The 20,294-nt window shown below is 43.4% G+C and overlaps 1 protein-coding gene and 1 long non-coding RNA gene across 4 annotated transcripts in view; both read left to right on the forward strand.

Moving 5' to 3' along the window:
* Positions 1-20,294, forward strand: part of GREB1L (GREB1 like retinoic acid receptor coactivator) — a 160,442-nt gene that overhangs the window by 673 nt on the left and 139,475 nt on the right. The window lies entirely within an intron of this gene.
* Positions 50-19,421, forward strand: LOC149918561 (uncharacterized). Its single transcript, XR_016465127.1, has 2 exons — positions 50-1,076; positions 1,302-19,421. It is a non-coding gene; the product is annotated as an uncharacterized LOC149918561 (long non-coding RNA).

The raw sequence follows: 20,294 nt of genomic DNA on the forward strand, positions 1-20,294 counted from the left end.
TCGGTGGGGGCGCGCGCGCGCCGTGCCCGCGGGGCCCGGGAAGGAGATGGGCGGGGCTTGCGGCGGCGGCGCGCGGAGGGTGGGGAGGGCGCGTGCGGAACGGCGGTTAGGGGCGGGCGGTTACGGGCGGGGCTGCGTCAGCGACGGGTCGCGCAGGTGGTCGTGCGTGGTGCTGCTGCCCACGGGGCTGGGGCAGCGAGGGTGCTTCAATCGTTAGCTCTGCGTGTTGTTTCCACAGCTGTGGCTGAGAAACAAGCGGTCCGTAGCCAAGCACTTGGGCGTGTCCGCTGTTCCACCGTGGATATTCACTGCCTGCTTAGAGAAAGAAGTGCTGCTTGCAGCCTTGATATTAAACAGGGTAAAAATAGCCGTGGAACGATGTGGAACTTGTCATGGTGCATTTAGGCACCCAGCAGAGTGCGGGCTCAACTCTTCACTGCACGTCAGCAGTTTTGCAAGGAAATTATGGAATCATTACGTTTGGAAAAGACCTCTAAGATCATCTTGTTCACTATCCACCTACCACCAATAGCACCCGCAAAATCATTTCTCTCAGTGCCACGTGCACATGGTTCTTGTACACCCCCAGGACAGTGACTACACCCAGCTCCTGGGCAGCTGTGCCAGTGCCTCACCGCTCTTTCTGAGAAGACATTTCTCCTGATATCCAACCTGAAGCTCCCCTGGCACAACTTGAGGCCATTCCTTCTCATCCCATCACTGCTTATGTGGGAGAAGATGCTGACCCCCACCTCGCCACAACCTCCATTCAGAGAGTTGTAGAGAGGGATAAGGTCTCCCTTGAGCCTTCTCTTCTCCAGACTGAATGATCCCAGCTCCCTCAGCCACTCCACTCGTAATGCTTGTGCTCCTGACCTCCCACAGCTTCACTGCCTTTCTCTGAACATTCTCCAGTGCCCTTGATGTCTTTCTTGTAGTGAGGGGCCTGAAAATGAACGCAGTAGTCAAGGCAAGTAGTCACTTGTCCAATGCATCTTGCATTGCTTTTTTCAGTGACCCAGCTCCAAAACAACACTCAGAGAGGAGCACCATCCCTTGGCTTGACACCTTCTCAGGTAGGAGAGCTGAGCACTGGGAAGGCCTGAGCTCACACATTGTGAATGATTTTGCCACAATAGCAGTATAGCCCAGTACCTCCTCCAGTGTTCCTCGTGAGGGAAGCTTCTGTGTGTATGCTCAGCTGCATGCAAACAGAGTATATTTTGAACATCTCCATCAGATTGAGCTTTTCTCATGAGTATGGTAGACTAAAAATGTATGTCTGTCTCAAAATGCCACAGAATTTGCGTGGGAAGAGCTTCAACGAGCTGACTAGAAAACTGAGCCCTGCTTTGAAAACATCAAGGGAAGCAAAAGAGAAAATAAATGCTAATTTTAAAAATAGTTATGGGTTAAACGTGTCTGCTGTGATAAAATGCTCACATTGTAACTCATGAGTGTAATCATAGAATCATCATAGAATCACAGAATGGTCTGTGTTGAAAAGGACCACAATGATCATGTAGTTTCAACCCCCCTGCTATGTGCAGGGTCGCCAACCACCAGACCAGGCTGCCCAGAGCCACATCCAGCCTGGCCTGGAATGCCTCCAAGGATGGGGCATTCCATGTAGTATAATAGATTCTAATCCAGTGAACACTCATTCACATGCTTGGCTCCTCAAACATTTTTTCACAAGCTGCACTCAGTGTATCTGTGTGACAAGGAACTTATGTATTTCTAGCAGTGCCCCCTTAGAAACCATATGAAGTTCCATCCTAGATTAGCAGCTATAATGCAGTGAACACATCTTAGTTTGTTTTTGCTTCCTGATAACACACAAACTAATACTGGACAATTTCATCTTCCTGCTTTTGCTGTATCCTGTATTTCTGAATGTAACTATCTTGATGAGTGAAAGGAAATTACTCAATACACGTATGACCCAGTAATACTGAGCTGATGAAGTATGCAAGCCTAAAAAATCTTTTTTCTCTCTCTCTTGAAAAGCATGAAGTCACTAATGCTGGAGTATGTGATAAGACTGTTAATCACAATGGGTTTCAATAGCCAAATATTAGCTGGGCCCTCTCTGGGCGGGCACTGTTCTCCCCATCCTCACATGAAGAAGCTAAGAAAGACTAAACTAAATGCCTTGTTGTAAAACCAAAGGCTGTCTCAATTTCTTAAGTCACCAAGTGTGTACCTTTAAAAATGCTCATAGAAAGAGAGAATAGAAGACTCATTAACTTCTGATGTAACTCTTGACTTACAGGAGTTACACAAGGTAAAAATGAGTCTAAATCTTGTTCACCATATTCAGCCAAGTCGGGTAATGTGGGATCTGCCTTCACATTCAACTTCCTACTTAGTCAACGTGAAACCTAGAACAGTTAATCATGTTACATGAAGCCAGACTTTGGTCCACCACCCTTTTTCCTTGCTTGCCGTATGGTACTGAGTCAGGTTCACCACAACTCAAGCCTTCAGGGCACTTAGCAGCACAGGCCAGTATTTCTTAAAGCTCTGAGATGAAAGCTGTGGTCAACAAACACCCTCCTTAGGCAAAATGTTTTGCCGTAGCGAAAGCTCATCTGTGCACCAGAAAGGCCTTTTGCAGCAGCTCTCAGCATTTCAGGCAAGGACCAATGGTGCATCAGCATAACTGAACTGACTTTAGGTAATGAAAGACTCACACCAATGCTGGGCTTAGTGTACCTGCAAAATGTGAAAAAGACTACGTTAAGGGGTGGATGCTGGTAGCTCCAGGAAGCTCCAGGTAACCCCAAGAGGCTTCCCTTGCAGGCTGCATGCTGGTAAAACTCCTGAAGGAATTACAGACTGTAGGTTCAAGTAGTGAACAGTTACGAAATTGTACCAATGGGAGAGAGAAAACAAAGAAAGACTACAGATATCATTCATACTGCTTTGTACAAGAAAATGAGGCATTTTTGGTTCTTGCAGGATGAGGGAAAATGTAAGAATGAAAACAGAATAAAAACAGAAGAGAATAGAAGTTGCCTAGAGAATAAAAAATATTAGCAATTGAAGACAAATTGGGATATGATCAGTAAAAAGGGGAATTTGGCATGGCTATACTCAGTGGAAGTAGAATCTTTCAAACATCTGTAGATGGTCAAACATTGCAAAATATGTGTCACTGGCATTAATAGACATGGAGGGCTCCAGTTACATGACTATGCAGCTTGTATATGGTGAGTGATGAATGAGAAACAGATCTCCTGGATCTTTGTTGTTCTCTTGAATGAGCAAGAAATAGGAGGAAAAAAAAAAAACAACCAGTCACCTTTCAGAAGTGTTGCCGTGGACAGGTTTGGTCAGGATTTGGGGAGGGAGAGGTTTGAGAAGAAACTGTTGCAAGCCAGGAAGGAAACTCAATGGAATGGTCTGCTCCAGTGCAAACACAGATGTTGTCTGCTGCTAGCAGACAAGGGCAGAGTTGCATGTTGCATAAACAGCATAAGCCCTCCCAAAGCAACTTTTGCTCTATCTGGAAAGGAGGAGAGCTGCAAATCCGTAGATAGCAATCCACTGGGTAAATATCTGGTCTCCAGATGGCTCAGGCCAATGTAGACCACGACTGCAGTTATGGCATGGGCTCCCTTTCCTCTTATGCTTTAAAGGAGTAGAAAAAGCCTGGGGCCAATGTATAGCAAAAGCTTACAAAGCAATTTAAAATCAAATCAAAACAAAATTTCACTGGAATGCTGAAAGTTTCATACCTCAAGAAGGACTGATTCCATGGCAAATCCTGATTTCCCACTGCAGCCACTTCAAGGGTACAGATGCCAGAAATTTGTCTCTTACCTTGGGAAAAGGCTTTTTATTTTCACTGTCCTGAAGCTTAAAAAGTACTTTCGGCTTGAAATTTTCAACAAATTCAACTCTCAGTCAAAAAAAAAAAAAAAAGAAAAGAAAAGAAAAGCAAAGCCCCAAGCCCCAAGCATGGAAAACTTTAGCCTGAAAGAAAATAAAGATTTCAGAAAGTTAGGAGTATATTAAAGCAGGAACTAAAAATTAATCTCCTGATGGCATCACCTATCAGGATATAAACAACAGAGAATTATTTCTTTTTTTATTCCATGAGTAAAGTGATTACTGTCTTTACAGACCTCTTTGTACATTAAGCTATCGTGAGTCTGACCTGCTGTTCATTTGTTAGCCATGAATCATCTACAACATTAAGAATTGTTCTTCCCATTTCCTCAGTTCCTCTTCTCAGGCTCTCTTCCAGAACAATTTTCTCCCACCCCACCTTACTCCTACTTGACCCACATATTCGTATCATATTTCCTGTGGTTGGAGTTTGCCAGTCCTCACTCAAATAGTTGTTCTTCTGAAGACAAAAGTTGAAAAGTAAACTGGGCTGAGTTTAAAAGTAAACTAGCTTTGATTCTCCCTGTTTACCTCATGTATATTGTCCTAAATACCTGCACTGCCTCTAAATGCTTTGCTCTTTTGCTGAAGACTATGTCAAATCCATAAAAAGCTATGTTTTTATCTTGGGCCTGGAAAATATTTAACTGTTTCAGACTTTGGCAGATAATTAACTTCTAAATTGCACATTTCATAGCTTTGCTGGAATAACTGGAGCTGGCTTTGAGCATCCGTTCTGTAGGCAGAATGGCAGTTGATACTCATCACAATATAAAGTTTTGCAAGACAAGATACAGGCAACTTCTAATATCAAGAAGCTTCATGTGATTGCATATGTTTTTTTTCTTGCTTCTGGGCTTTAAACTGAAAGCACTCAAGTGAGATACTAAAAAACAGTTTTTAAAAGCTTTGTCACCAACGAATAATGTGAACTCACTGAAATCACATGAATTATAAAAGAATCAGCAGTTTCTGGTGGTTTTTAATAACTAAATCACAGAAGCTGACTTAGTCATTTTGCTCACACTCAGGACGTTTTCAAATTCTTCTGTTCATTTCGTGCCACTATGGATAGTTGACTTACTGTTATTTACACCAGCACTAGCACTCTGTTGTCATGTTTCTGGAGCTCTATTACTCTTAGAGCACATCTGTAAGATTCAAGGGAATGCAGTCCTAAAATTCTGAGAGAATTTTCATTTGGTCTTTATCCTGTTTTCATTTGGCCATAATTGTCCAAAGCTATAAATGGAAGCTCTATAGGTGTGATCATAGGCAGAACATGAAGTAGTTCTAAAGTATGAGAACACTTCCTCAGGTCTAAAATCAAAGAGTTAATCTCGCTTTTTCTTCTCTCCTTCCCCTCCTCAAAGATAAAAGACATTAAACTTCCTACTTCTTGTTGCAAAACAGCACGTTGGGTAATTCAGCTTTGAATACTTGAAAGGCGGTAATTTTATAGCAGTTTATCCTGTTGTTACACTGATAACTTCAGGTCAGAAGCACTGCCTTAAACTGATTCAGAACAAAGACAAAGGCTCATAGCTTCTTCATCTGATGAGAGCAAAACATGACAAAGTGATGGACCTAAGGCTAGGAGCTCTCGTCCTCCTCAGGTCCATCTCAAAAGTGGTGTACACTCACAGTCATCCCTCCCCAGCAGCAGTTTCTCGGGCAGAGGGAAAAACAAGCCTGTTCAGTCTGCTTCTTCCACAGGTCACCAACTGCCTGTCTGCTGGGCCTGGCGAAGCTCAGAAATGATCCAAAATATTTGCATGAACTTCACTTTATGTGCTCTACATTTTATCTGCAATCTCTTGTTTCTGAAGTGACTGTGTCAGAGAGAAGCTTTTTTAAGGGTGGAATTACCTTAAAATCTTCTGTCCAAACCTTGTGCTGCAATCTCCTGAAAATTCATGTCCGCCCTTCAGAGCAGTTTTGTAATAACACTCGTAAAATATCACAGTGGGATGGCAGGATAGATGAGGCTGTCCTGTAGAGCACTCCATTAAAAAAAATTACAAGCTGATTGACTCACTCGTGGCCTGTGGCCACAAAAATGCTTGCCAGATCACTCCCCCACAGTGCTGTAGCACGGTTACCAAAGCAGTGAAAGGTTGGGTGATGAGCAGAGCTTTCCTTTGAGTCTTATGAACCAAAGAGGTAGCCATGAAATGCCTAAGCAAAAGTGGTGTTTTGTTATGCTCTGTTATTATATATCTGTAATCCTTATTCCTCTTTGTGTGGCCAACCTTCATGAAACATTCAAGGAACCTTTGGATTTTGTGTTGAGGGACATGGTTTAGTGAGAACTATTGGTGACAGGTGAATGGTTGGACTGGATGATCTTGTGGGTCTATTCCAACTTCAGTGTTTCTGTGATTCTGTGATTCTGTGAAACCCTGAAGTAGTTCGGAACAGAAAGTAAGTGCTTTTCAACAAATTACTGAAACCACAAATATTACATCCAAACCATTATGGAGTCCAGGTTTGTTTTAGTGAAAATGCTTTGTGTTTATCTAATTTTAAGTAGTTCCCAGTGCTCCACTGCTGTGGCCATGCTATGACTTCGTATTCATTATGCTATCTGTGCTGTAAAACGTCTACAGTAATTCTGACCACGTCAGCACTGCACTTGGCAGATGTGATGGTGCAATGCTGAAGTAGCAGCAGTTGCATTCTCCTACCTCAGGCCTGAAAAAACTTGTGGCAAGACTAGGAGTCTGTCCTTTTACCTACAAACACATTTGCTTAGGAGAGAATTACTGCACTGCACCTGCAGGCTCATTTAGGCTAGTTTCTAGCTAGCTATCTGGGTTACCAGCAGTGGAGAAATCAGTGTCTGGGAACACCTCGTTGCTTGTTAAGCCCCAAAGCCGTGTTGCTGCAGCTTTGTGCAGCTGTTATATCCAGCTGCATTGCACAATCACATCTGTGCTGGCGTGTGCTGAGTTCCTGCAGGCACTGTACGGCACAGATAAGACAGTGTCACTGTCCTTACAGGAGGACAAAATGATGGCCACTGCAAAGGAGGGCCAGGAACTGAAAACCAGATAAGCAGAAGAATTTTTCACTTAAAAAAACCCAGGCTCCACAATAGCTTGGCTCCTTGTAATGTTGATACTTTGAGTACAGCAGTTAAAAATCTAAATCCAACTAACTATGAAAATTCATTCAGTTGTAGCCGTCAGTGGTCACTGATGTTATCTGCGCTGTGGGTAAGAATGGCAAGAATGCCTTATGGCCAATATTTTTTCTATTTGATGACCGTATGATTATCTTTGGTTAGCTTCCCATTTCCTCCTTGAGTCATTCCTGAAAAGCACTGAAATGTTGTAACCTTATCGCTTGTCCAGAAGTAATTGCGTCTGTCTCTAAATCGGTTTTGCAAACAGCATCTCTCACGGAGAGCATACATGTCCCGCATCTTGTCAACTGGAAATGCCGACTGCGTGTAGGACTTGAGTCATGCAAGTTGACAACTTGCTCGGTCTCACTGAAATGGAAGAGGTGCAGTGATCAGCCATCAAATGCACCATGATGGTAACACAATACAAGGAGGAAACAGGGAAAATCATAGAATGATGAATCATTTGAGTTGGAAGGGACCATTAAAGGCCATCTAGTCAAACTCCCCTGCAGTGAACAGGGACATCTACTGCTACATCAGGTTGCTCAGAGCCCCATGCGCTAGGGGAGACAATCTGCTCTTGGCCAGGTTTGTTGTCTGTAAGCGCCTGAGGCCACTGCGTTGTTCTGAGCACACTGCTGGCTTTGTCACGTCCTGACCAGGCTGTTGCAAAACACTGTGTGCAGACTCCCCAAAATGAATCATGTCTGCAGGCTTAGATGTCTGCACAGTGGTACAGAGCTGTGCAGAGAGCATGGCAGCCCACTGTCAGTACCATGCAACAGCACATTCATTAAAAACAGAGCATTGGAAGAGCAAATCAGCCTGGAACTAGGGGCTCTGCCACGTGAGAGATACATTACTATGTGAAATGTAATGGTGTCATAGGGGCTGTCCCCCCTGAATACATCCCCACTTGTACTTGTGCTCTGAAGGGCCATTCCCCATCAGAGCATGTAATGATGGAGCGTGACCTGCTGCGTATGTCCAATCCTTTAGTCTTCCCACATCTCTTGGAAAATCTTGTTGCAGTCTACAAGACAAAATCCTACACTGGGAGACATAGCTGCATTACTCATACAACATTTCAAAACTGTGGGTAAACTGGATGGTTTCTTGCGCCTGTAGACATATGACTTCATCCTGTCTATCTTCCTGAGTCTGTATGCCTGTGCTGCCAAATCTGCACAATGACTCCCCATGCTCCAGAGGTAGATCCTTGCTGCCTTATCACCAGCTGAATGCAAATTCCTGCCTTATCACCTGCTAAGCTGAAGGATCAGTGTGTGCTGAAGTGGAGTTATGGTGTGGGATCTCATGTTTTGTATCCATCAGAAATTAACTGTGCTCAGTTTCAATATTTTATTTCTCAATATTTTATTTCATGAAAACAACAAAAAGGGTAGTATGGCAAAACTGAAACCCTCTAAAGTGTAGTATCCTAATACAATTGTATTTTGATATCATAGAACCACAGAATGGTTTTGGGATGGAAAGATCTTAAAGCCCACCCAGTCCCACCCCGTGCCGTGAGCAGGGCTTCCACCCAGCAGCTCAGCTGCCCAGGGGCCCATCCAACCTGGCCTTGAGCGCCTCCAGGGATGGGGCACCTGCAACCCCTGTGAGCCACCTGTTCTAGTGCTTTGATGGCCTCTCATTTAAAAATTTCCCCTGACAGCTAATCTAAATCTCCAGGCTACCCATCTGACCTATCTTGAAACACGGACCAAGGAATCCAGCATGAGCACAAGTTGGCAGCTCGTGCGAAAGCAGGCAGTGTGATAGCAAAAAGGGAAAAGTGTTTGCCATTTGGTGATTTCTGAGCCTTTCACGATGCAGTTAGCTGGGCAGTTTACTCGGGTTATTCACGAGCATGCTGTCATTAGCAGTGTGCTATTAATTGCTGAAACTCTCAGGTTTGATTTTATTGTCACTAAAGTATAATAAAATCTTATACAGCCCGGTCCATTTCAAGCCCTACAATTTACACTCACTAAAGTGCTGGGACCAAAACTGCATTCCAAAATTGTCCCATCCTTCTCAGTGCGCTTCCTTTCTGTTTCTGAGCAGCTGTTTCCAAGCCTGTACAGAACAAATGCTTTATTTGCAGAAAGTAGCATCTGCAAGACTCAGATGGATATTTAAATGTTCATTCTCCTGTCATCTCACCAAAATAAAATAAGACAGAATTACAAAGCAGCTACGGACAGACCGATATTGAAAAACACTAATACAAAATGAAGCATCTTTCCCAATGGTAGCGGTTTCCAGTACTCTGCCTCTGTCCTTCGGATTTAATTAAATCTCTCATAGAAAACAGAATGTGCTGGTACTTGACCTTTGTTTTCATCAGGCGCAACACAAAAGGCATTAGAATCAGTGACAATGCACACAAAACCCCCAACACACTCCAGTTGTCATTCAATGCAACACAATACTCATCCTTTATAGCATCCTTTGTATGGAGAGACCAAGGGTTAGGAACTGATTCAAATGAAGCCGTAATCTTCTTTCCTAGGCTGCCTCCTGAAGAACCACGACAGCTACTCCAAGCTGAGTGCACATCATGCAATCCACCAGCACTGCAAAGTGCTGCTGCTAAGGCCATCTCTTTCTCACTGCGTAAACTACATGACTCCGTGCTCCTTATTTGGCTTTCCTTCCTGCCCATTACCCCATCCCCTCCCTTGGGGCCATCCATAATCTCCCCCCTCCCACTCCTGCTCCCCTTTCCTTTCCTCCTAGCCTCCTTTTTCTCCACACTCTTGTTTTCCAGCTGCTTTTCCCTGCATCCCTGTTGCTTCTCTTCGCACCCACGTGGCTCTTCACAAAGCCACTTCACACTTTCTCTTCTCACAGTGACACTTTTTCTTTCTTTTCTCTCGCAGTGTTTTTTTTTTTTTTTTTTTTTCTTCTCTGCTTTTGCATTAACGCGTAGGGGCATGGAGATCAGGAGTAAGCAGAGCTGTGTTAGTGGTGAAGAGTCACTAATGAAGAAGTGAATATCACTTTAAATCTTGCAAAATTCATTGAAACTGGCCCGAAAATTAATTCTCTCAGCTAAAATGAAAACTGATGTGAAGCTCATTAAGGAAAAGAATGATGGTAAATGGCTTGGAACCAGTAGAAAAAGGTTGTTGAGTGAGAAGCAGCAGAGAACAATGTGGCTTCTGGTTATGTTAACAAGAGACAATAAGGCACGCATTAGATGTGCTCTTTGTATCAGGACCGTCTCAAGTACTTCCTAAGCCTGAAACCCTTCTTAGCCCTCGTGGGGAGGCCCAGCACTACAGAAGGATGCTCTCTTCCCACAGTGCCTGTGGGAATTTACTGTGGAAGAAGCAACAGATGCAAGCTAATACATCTGCGGGAAATAATTTAAATGCTATTGTAACTGCTATCCGAACTTGTACCCAATCCCAAAGCCCTCTGCATTCAACACAAACCACGAAAAAGCTGTTTTGTCCAGTATTTTCACAGTGATCTATTTAGCTATTTCCAGATTGCTTGAACCAAGACCAGCCAGAGTTTGTCAAGTCCAGCAGAGTGTGGCTGTGCCTTTCGTTTTTCTGCGAGACAATTTCCCAGTGAGCACAGAAACCTCGACAGCCACATCAGATGCTCAGATGGTGGCATGCCACGTTCAAGATGTAGGTCATTTCTCCAGCACCTTGAAGGAGGCGATGTGCTGCCACTGACATCCCTGGCTCCTCCACATTGTGTGTTCTCACCGCTGTTGTTCTCCTCAGTCTGTCTTCATCCGAGCTTTGACCTCTGAGTGACTTTGAAGTTTACATACGAGAAAAAACAGTCGGGCAGCTGCTAAAACAAGCAAGGAGAGATCAAAGGGTTCTGAAAGAATTGAAAACAAACGACTTTTATCTTTTTCTTTTGTGTTTGTCGATACATTAACAGATACAGACAGATGGAGAGATACACAAACGTATATTTAAATAGCAGAGTCCAGAAATTACAGTAAAAGAATATTGCTTAGATTAGCATGGCTGAACATTGAAGGATAAGGAAATTAGGAAAATTAGGAAATACCAGATTAAGATTGCTATGCTAATTTGTTTCTGCCACTGGGTGTGATTATCCTGTTGTACAGCATGAGGCATGCATCCTGTGGGAAAGTCTGCAGTTCGGTGGTGTCATGGACAAGTCTATGAGAACACACGTGTGCCAGGCCAGGGACTGAAAAGAGAATTGTAAATCTGCTCTTTTCTGGAGTGTCAAGAACTGTCTCTGTGAGTTAACTGGGGCTATGCTACCAAGGGGGGCACAGGAACTGGATACCCTAGCTTTTTTCTTAAGGAGAAGAAAGCTGAAGGAGGGCAGTCTCTGCAGCACATATAAGGAATCCCATAATCTTGCCATTTATTTGGTAACACAAGTTGGGGTTTCAGGCATTTATTCCTTCAGTTTAGGGGTGGAGGTGTCATAAGCAGGAGTCATTTGATCTACATCCTGGAACTGGAAGTCTGGTGAGGAGAAATCAGGTTTTGTTTCCTCTATCTTACAAAACTTTCCTAGCCCTTCTCTCTATTAAATCTGCTCCAGAAATGTGATCCCACTTTTGCAGCCTGCTTTCTCCTAACACTCCGTCGCCCACTGCTGTCGCGATGTCAATGAGAACGCAGGTCTGTAAAGCAGTGCAGTTGGCGAGCTGTCCTGGCAGCCTGCCCTGACCTTTGCTGGAGAAACCAATCAGAGAAAGGCCATGGACATTTCCGGCAGTTAACATTTCAATGAATCTCACGCAGAAATTCACAGAGCACAGGAAAAAAATTGTCTCTGAGACGAATGGCTTTGCCATCCAAAGGCTGCTGAAAAAAAGATGTTAAACTTCCCAAAAGATCTTAAGCTACCCAAGTGTCTAAAAGACATTCTACAGATACCGTACAAGTATGAATCACAATTGAAAACAATGCTTTTATTGAAAGTAAAGCTCTAATGCTTCCTCAGACCTTTCTGTTTTTTGCCAACATCCCTCTCTCTGCCCTGCACAGTCTGAGCTCTGCAATGCTCGGTGACTGGGGAGGTGGGCTGTCCTGTCCCTTGGCATCACATATATGGTTACAGTCATTTCCACAGCCAGCTAATTCAAATCTACTTTTCTATATGCTTAAACAGTGCAAAATTGTCTTTAAAGGAAACCAGTGATTCACTCTAATGTAAAAGGAGGCACATCCTACTAAATGACAGCTTTTTGCATGTCATTTTGCCATTGATAATCCACAGTCTCTCATACAGGCCCGTGACCTTAATCAATTACAAAAAGGGCCCTTTTGGACACATGAAAATACATTTCCCTGTGTTTTTGTTCTTTTGTTGCTGTCATTTTTTCTGTAATGCTGAATTTCACTGTTTGTTACAATGGACTTTTTAGAACAGAGTATGGCCATAAACAGAAGTAGAATCATCCCTGAGGTATTAGCCTCACAGTTAGAAGCAGTTCGTATACAGCTATCTTCTCTATCTATCCCTTGGGCATAAAGGCAGTAAAAGAATTCCTAAAGAAGGAAAGGAAATTGCATTGGTCAAGATCAAATTGCAAGTATGCGCAATTGGATGTACTGATGACTGGCCACCAGATATCGCTGCAGGAGGCTTGCCAGCACATTGACTGTCCCAGAAACTGGAATTCGGTGTTTAACAAACATCTCCTCCTAGGTGTAGTTGCGGGATGGAAGTTATGACAGTTGCAAAGATTGCTTGTCTTACTGAACGTGCAATAATGAGCAGTGATGAGAGAAACCCAGATTTTACATGAAGATCCCCCCCTTGCTAGCATTGCTGGGTATGCTGCATGGATAAGGGAGTTCAGCTTCATAGCTTCAGTATGTTAAGCCAGCACAGGGCTCCAAGTTTACCTTCGGGACTTGAAATGAACTCAGCCTCTTGAGGAGCAGAACAGTTGTGCACATCACAACGAAGCTGACCTTGTGTACAACAGCTCAGAGCTGTATTTTGTTGTCTTTGCATGGAAGCTAAAGCACAGCCTTTGCACCAGCAGTAAGTTCTGAGCATTTTTTGTTTGTTTGTTTTGGAAGCAACAGCAGCAGAGCACATTTTGTGCATTCATTCATTTGAAACCTGTCCAATTCCCAATGGAGGAACAAAAAAATGGATGGATTTGGGGAAGCGTGCAGTACTTGCAGTACATGGCAGTCACCTCTCAACATTCAGAAGTGTACATAAGTATACATAAGCAGTGTTGCTGGTGCTTTCTGTTGCTGTTTCTGAGCTGTCCTAGGGTACACAGGAAAGGATGGTAAAACATGAAGGAGGCACGCTGCCAGTTCTGCAAGCTGCCAGTCAGCAGCTCACATCTTGAGACACAAGAACCAACTTTATTTACTGTCTTCTGAAGCAAAGACATCCCTCAGCAGTCCACTAAGCACACTTCTGGTGAGCAGGATATTTCTATGCACATTCTAATCTGACATTGGTTAGGCAGCTATTCATCACCCCAGCACTGAGCATACATGTCCCTCCAAAGCAATTCTCCCTTTGATTGCTAGGATTTTATCCCAGATATTAAGAAAACTCTGACTAATTGCTGACTGCATGCATCTGCTCTCATGGGAGAAGAAATAGCCTCGCAGCAGCCAAATAATTATTTCCTGGAGGGTGAATGATTCTGCCTTTCTCTCTGATATTTTTTCTTTCCACTGGACTGAGAAGAATCCTTCTAAACATGCGCTGAAACATCTGCTTTGTTGTAGCTAGTGATGTGGGAATGATACAAATGGGCTTAGCTTCTGCTTTTGGGTGGAGAAGGTTAAATGACTGCATAGGGAATACTCGCATTATCCAACAAATATCCCATATACACTGGATTACTGAAGCGTGTAGGTGATCAGCATTTCCCATAGGCATCAATGAGCACGTAAGCCCTTTTCCTGTGATAATTCTTAATTTTCTATCAATATTCTTCTGAAATAAAATTCAGTAGCTAGTCATCGCTGTATCATTCTTCATAGTTACAGAAGTAATCCAGCATTAGATGCGTGGATTTCTTTCTTTCCTGAAGATGTTGCTATATTTGTTATGGTATTCCTTGTCAGAATTCTGGAAAACAAAGCTAAGGTCAAATAATACTAAATATTATTAGTAAAGCAGAAGAACTACTGGACTGCTCTAAAGCTGAGTCTTCACCATGGTTACATTCAGGTAGCTAGAAACAGTGTGGACTCCAAGGCTCTGCATGTTGTGAGGGTGATGAGCACTGGCACTCCTGTCATGGCCCTTCCATAACTTGCTGCTGGTAAAAGAGGGACACTTGAGTCCCCATACATTTCCACAGAATTCTCCAGGAATCCCAGCTGATCTCTCAGCACCTTCTGCCAAAGCAAGACCCTGGCAGCATGGAGCTCAGCCTGACGCAGGCTGGACAAGTCCAGCCTGGAGCCCAGCAGCCCAGAGTAAAGGCTCTGTGGACACTGGGAAACATTTTGTTTCTAACAAGCAGGGAAACATATTGACATTTGTCTTTGGTGCTGGTGCCAAGGTACATTTTGGCCGTCCCTCTGGGAGGTGAAGGGGGGTGATGGGTATAAAGGTCTTGTGTTTTATCATCATAACTTACCCCATCCTAGATTGCACAGAACAAAGAGAGGAAAATGTCACTGCTGCCAGGTTTCTTATTCATCACAAATGACATTCCCTTAGGCTGAATTGAGGATGAATGAAGGAATCTGAGGTTGAGCAAGAAAATCTGAGGAACACAGCTGTATTGCTGCAGTAAGCAGAGGTGAGCAGGGGAAAAAGGCACTGATCTTAGTCACTTCCCGTTCTTTATAGGACAGAAATAGAGAGGAGGTGCCCTAAAGTCCTAGAATATACCAAGGTCTGAGTTTGTAAACACAGTTTGGATATGTGGCAATCTTCCAGCCTTAAAAGAGGTCAATGTGCCCACTCTCCTGTTTGCTTTCCTTTAAAGAAGACATTGGCTTGGGTCAGTCTTTGTGCAGACAAGTTTAGTGAGGGCTGCTTAGCCTGGGACACTGGCACGGTTGAGGATAACTGCTGAGTGAAGAACATTTTGTCACTTTGTGCAAAACACTGCTTACCCCTTTCTCACAGCTTGCTTCTCTCATTGGCACTGAGGGATGTGGGTTAGTGGGTATGCTGGGGATGGGCTGGTGGTTAGACTTAGTGATGAACTTAGTGATCATTTCCAGCCTTAATGATTCTATGATTCCACTGCTGCTTCATCACTTGATTTCCCTCATCTCTTCTGTTTTCTTACATGTATTTCTAACACATGCTGGACATTGGCCATAGTAGTTTCTTCTCTCACATGTGCCTTGTTTGCTTTTTTCACGGGCATCAAATCACTCCAGCGTTTGGGATGGAAATTGCTGCTGTTTGTACAGTCAAAATCCCATTTCTTGGAACTATTTCAAATGAGGGACAGCAGTCAGTGAAATATACAGCTATTTAAAATGTAAAATACCCAGGTCCTTTGCAAAGTTCTTTCTGCCAGTCCTGCAGAAGATGGAGAACAATCAGAAGGGGAGTGGTCACCACGTCTACCAGGTTGCGGCAGCAGAGAAGCCCTGTTCATGGGGGAGATTCCACTGTGGGAATCTCTGGCCTGCTGAAGTTATGCACGCATACGCAGAGCAGACTTGGCAGTCTGAACAGCCCATCCCTTAGGGATATTGATAGATGAATGTAAACTCATTTACTTCGTTTTTTCATTCCAGTCCGCATGCTTGCTTAGTACACTAAGTACACCAGCATCTGGAGTTACTTTGAACAACAGAAGAAAGCATTTTCCAGTGCCAGAAGTAGAATTTGGTGCAATATTTATAACTCCTGAAATGTCAGGAGTTTGGCTACACTTTGTTTCCCATTGTCATGAAAAAAAAAAACCTAGCAAACACAACAAACCAAAACCTATACAAAAGGATTCTTTTTCTTTTTTTTTCCTTTTTTTCCATAGTTGAACAGCTCTGAACCATTTTGCCTAGGAGCCTTCAAAACTGAAAACGTAAAACCAGCTCCTGAATTTTCCATACCATTCTCCCTGCTACCACCATCTTCAGTATCCATTAACCCGACTCCTCACTGAAAGCTGAAAACACAAAAGAAGTAAACATCAGTTAATGAGGTTTGCACCTGGGGCTGGTAAACAAAGCTGCTCTCCTCTTGAAGGGAAACTGTCTGCAGTGGGTGAGCCAAGCCCAGCCCAGTGAGGGCAGGTCTGCCTGGGGTAGGCAGTGTGTGCAGAGAACAGGAAAGGTATTTTCATCAGTAGGATTTCAGAATCAGCCAGGGAATGGTGAGGAAAAACATCTTTCCTAAATGTGCCCTTCAAGTTAGAAAGTGCATATTTGTTGTCTGTCCCTTTTTTCTGTCATAGTTGGAAGTAGAATTTGATACTAATCCCCTTCTTTATTCCTCTGCAGTTTGAGACATTCCAGATCTGTACTTCTGTCACACATTTGTCCAGGGCTTTTACCTCGAACTGAAAGAATCAAGACTTTGTCTTTGACTTACAGAATTGAGACTTTGTCTGACAAGCAGTGACATGGCGCACGCTAAACAAAACAAGCCTTTGTGTACCATTGTTATCAAAACATTATAACACCAGGAAACAGCTACACAAGGACCTTCCTTTGCTATTAACTGCTGCTGTAAGTCTGTATAAGTTCAGCTCCTCTTATTTCAATCCTATTGCAGTAGTCAAATGCTTTGGTGAAGAAAGAAATAGGCTATGAGAGGATTTATTTTTTTTAACAGAATAGTTATGCATGTATTAAAAGAGCACATTCTCACCTTACGTTCCCTTCACTTTCATGCACACACCTGTACATTTGGTGTCCTGGAAGCTCCCACGACACGGCCTCACAAGGTGACAATGCTGCGTGAGCTGCTTGGTGCAAGGAGCATCCTGCAAGGTTTCCTTCTGTTGCCAGGCCCACTCTGCACTGGGCTATGGTCTGAAATAAGAGCGAGCTATGCAGGATTCAACTTCCCTGGACTTGCACTGAAGGGTGGGTTTCCTTCTTCTGTTCTTGTGGTGCTCAAGTGGTGTGAGGATCGGTGCCACAGCAGGCAGTGGAGCTAAACCAACACCGCACAGGAGAATCAGGCTGTAGGTCTGCAAAACATCCATCCCACCACAGGCTTTTATTGCTGCAAAAATCTATATGAGATGACTTCAAAAGTCATAAAGCCCTAATTGTGTATGCAGCCTACCAGCAATGCACTGCTGATGCATAAAATGCGCGTAGATAGTTCACAAATACACTCAGCCTGGGCTTAAATTTAGTGTCAACCACACAAAAGATATCTTTATAACTAAGAATGGTGGGAAGAAAAGTCTCATTCCAGAACAGATGAACAAGTCATTTTTTCACTGATCCTGGATTTGGCTGACCCGCCTTAAATGTGACCTAAGACATTTCTTAGTGCTTTGGAAATCGCATCTACGTACTTGGGCTGGAGATGCCACAGTCAGAAAAAAAAAAAACAGTAGCGATTCTATTTTAAAAATTCTGCTGTTCCTTTTTAAAATAGAACATTGAAACGTAAGTTTTCCTATAGCTGTAATCTTTCAGGCTAAGCAAACTCCAGTGATTTCAAAAGCAATGGGAACACGGAGTCACTTGGGGCCAGCCAGGAAAGAATTAACTATTTGTTCTTTCCCAGGAAAACACTGCTTCGTGTTATTATGGTCAAGAAGATTCTGCTTGTAAATAGAATATAGAATATAAAATACAAATGTAAATGAATATTGAAAGTAGAAATTAAAGCAAGTAAGCTTTTTCTTAAAAGACATAGCAAAAAGAAAGAAAATGCAGCAGCAGTGGTCTTGGTGGTGTGCAAGCAGCGCTGACAGATGTTCAGCTCTGTGTTTGCACAGGGCCTTTCAGTAGAATGGGACTTTGCCAATGACAGCTGTCACTGGGAAGCCAGTGTCAAGGGGGGGCTGATAGGAGCTATGAATGTCTTTCAGCAGCAGGAGGCTGTGAGCCCTGCACTCTGCAAGCTTGTCCTGACACTCCCACCAGCACTGCAGACTCTAAAGTCTTCTTGTGATAATATATGACCCCAGTCTTCAGATTTAAAGGGAAAAAGTCGCCTTCCAGCAGCAGGACTTGCTTGAACACTGAGCATGACTAGGATGGATCCTTGTTTCATGCTTGTTTTGTACTAGACAACAAATCAGTGTTTTATGAGCTGGTGTGTTAGGTGATTTTAGGTCATACCTTTTATGCCCATACCAAATACCACCAAAACATTGAAAAAACCCAGACAAGGTAGGAAGGATTTGTTTAGCTGCAGGATGGGCTCACAGCCAGAAGACTCACCTCTGAGCATCACTCATCCCACAGATAAAGTCTCTCAGAGGAGGACTCTGCCTTCATGCATCCTGTCAGCTGCAGCTCAGGTCTGCTGATTTCAATGGAGACTCAGTTCCATTTGTCCAGAAGTTGGACATCCTTTGGCAAATTAAATTAGATTAGATATGAGGAAGAAATGCTTTACTCAGAAAGCGGTGAGGCGCTGGCACAGCTGCCCCTGTAAGCTGTGGTGCCCCATCCCTGCAGGCACACAAGGTCAGGTTGGATGGGGCCCTGGGCAGCTGAGCTGCTGGGTGGCAGCCCTGCCCATGGCAGGTGATGGGACTGGATGGGCTTTAAGGTCCCTTCCAACCCAAACCATTCTATGAAGATTAATTTTTTGGAAACATTTTAAGTATGGGAATAGCACAGAAAAACAAACAAATCCTTAGTGACTTCCAAGTTTGGAATGGGCAGGGCTTGGCCTATGCAGTCTGAGAACCATATTGGGAAGCTGAGATCGACACTTGGGCTTTGAAAACACTAGCCATCTTCTGTTTGTTTGTATCTACATCTATGTTGGGATAAACAGCTCTCAGCAGAAGAAAACACAGTTTGTTTCAGCATTTCAGCCAAAGGACAGCAACTGCAACAATGGGGCACTCCCTTCCCTACCTTCAAAGCCAACACAAGATCAGTCCTGAGGTTGAAACATTTTCCAGCTGTGCTAACTCGGCATGCCAGAGCTGCTGTTGGGCCACGTGTTGTGCAATGTTGTGGACATTTTACAGCTAGAGCATTTTTGTCTCATTGATTATGGAACAGAAATTATTTGGGCAAACTATGGTGATGTTGCAAAGCCCTTGTTGAGAAATGAGGTTCTCCATGGTGTAACTGCCATCTGTGGTGAGTGGGCAGACCAGGCACTGGGAAACCTGTAGTCTCAGGCCATCCGAGTAGCTCAGCGGTGCTTTCTGGAACATCTCCAGTTCCTGAGTGGTCAAAAAATGTAAATATTTAATGGTATTTTAACTCACACATCCATGAGTGTGCATTGTTTCTAGGAAAAAAAAAAAAAAAAAAACACAAAGAAAGATTTGAAGTAAAAAAGCTTTGGTGGTATGGAGGTACTGTGAGTGCAGTGAATACTCTGCAGATACAGCTTACAGCTGCTCTGCATGTTGGTGTTGACAAAACCAGAAGGAGATGTGTCCAACATCCCCAAGATTTTCATGAGTTGATCAGATCATGAGGAACCTTTGTCAGCAAAACTCTGTTCTTTGGCTTTAGAAATAGTGCTTGCAATATATAAACTATTCTAAAGAGCAATTTTTCAAGGCTAAGCCAAGTATACATTTATTGCATGATTAAATAATAGTAAAGATAACTTAGGAAAGAACAATATATTTTGTTTAGGTAGTGCCACTTGATTAATGCAGGCATGGTTTTCTGATCCCCACTGGGGTCCAAAGCACATGGAATTTTTTCACTTTTCACTATCTCAGCATAGTTAATACAGGAGTGAAAGTCAGTATAGTCCCTGATATGCAGACAACTGAGAGACAAGGCACTTCTCAGCATTTAATTCTCCTGTTACATCTTTGGCAGAGTGGCACCAAGTAATCCTGCCATTTGAGTTCAGTTTTTTCTGGCCAGTGATGCTTGACTTCTGTTGTAAAATACTTAAATTATGGAATCATAGAATCACCAAGGTTGGAAAAGACCTCCAAGATCATCCAACCATTCATCTATCACCAATATTTCCCACTGAACAATGTCCCTTAGGACAATATCTGAACATTTCCTGAACATCTCCATGGATGGTGACTCCACCACATCCCTGGGCAGCCTGTGCCACTGCCCTACCACTCTTTCAAAGGAGAAACATCCAACCTGAATATTTTAAAATCTGGGTTTGAAAAGTGCAACAGAAAGGCTAATCGTTTGTTTTGTACCTTTTACCAGAA

This window comes from Phasianus colchicus, chromosome 3, assembly GCF_987193195.1.
Source record: "Phasianus colchicus chromosome 3, bPhaCol1.hap1.1, whole genome shotgun sequence".
NCBI classification, from domain to species: Eukaryota; Metazoa; Chordata; class Aves; order Galliformes; family Phasianidae; genus Phasianus; species Phasianus colchicus.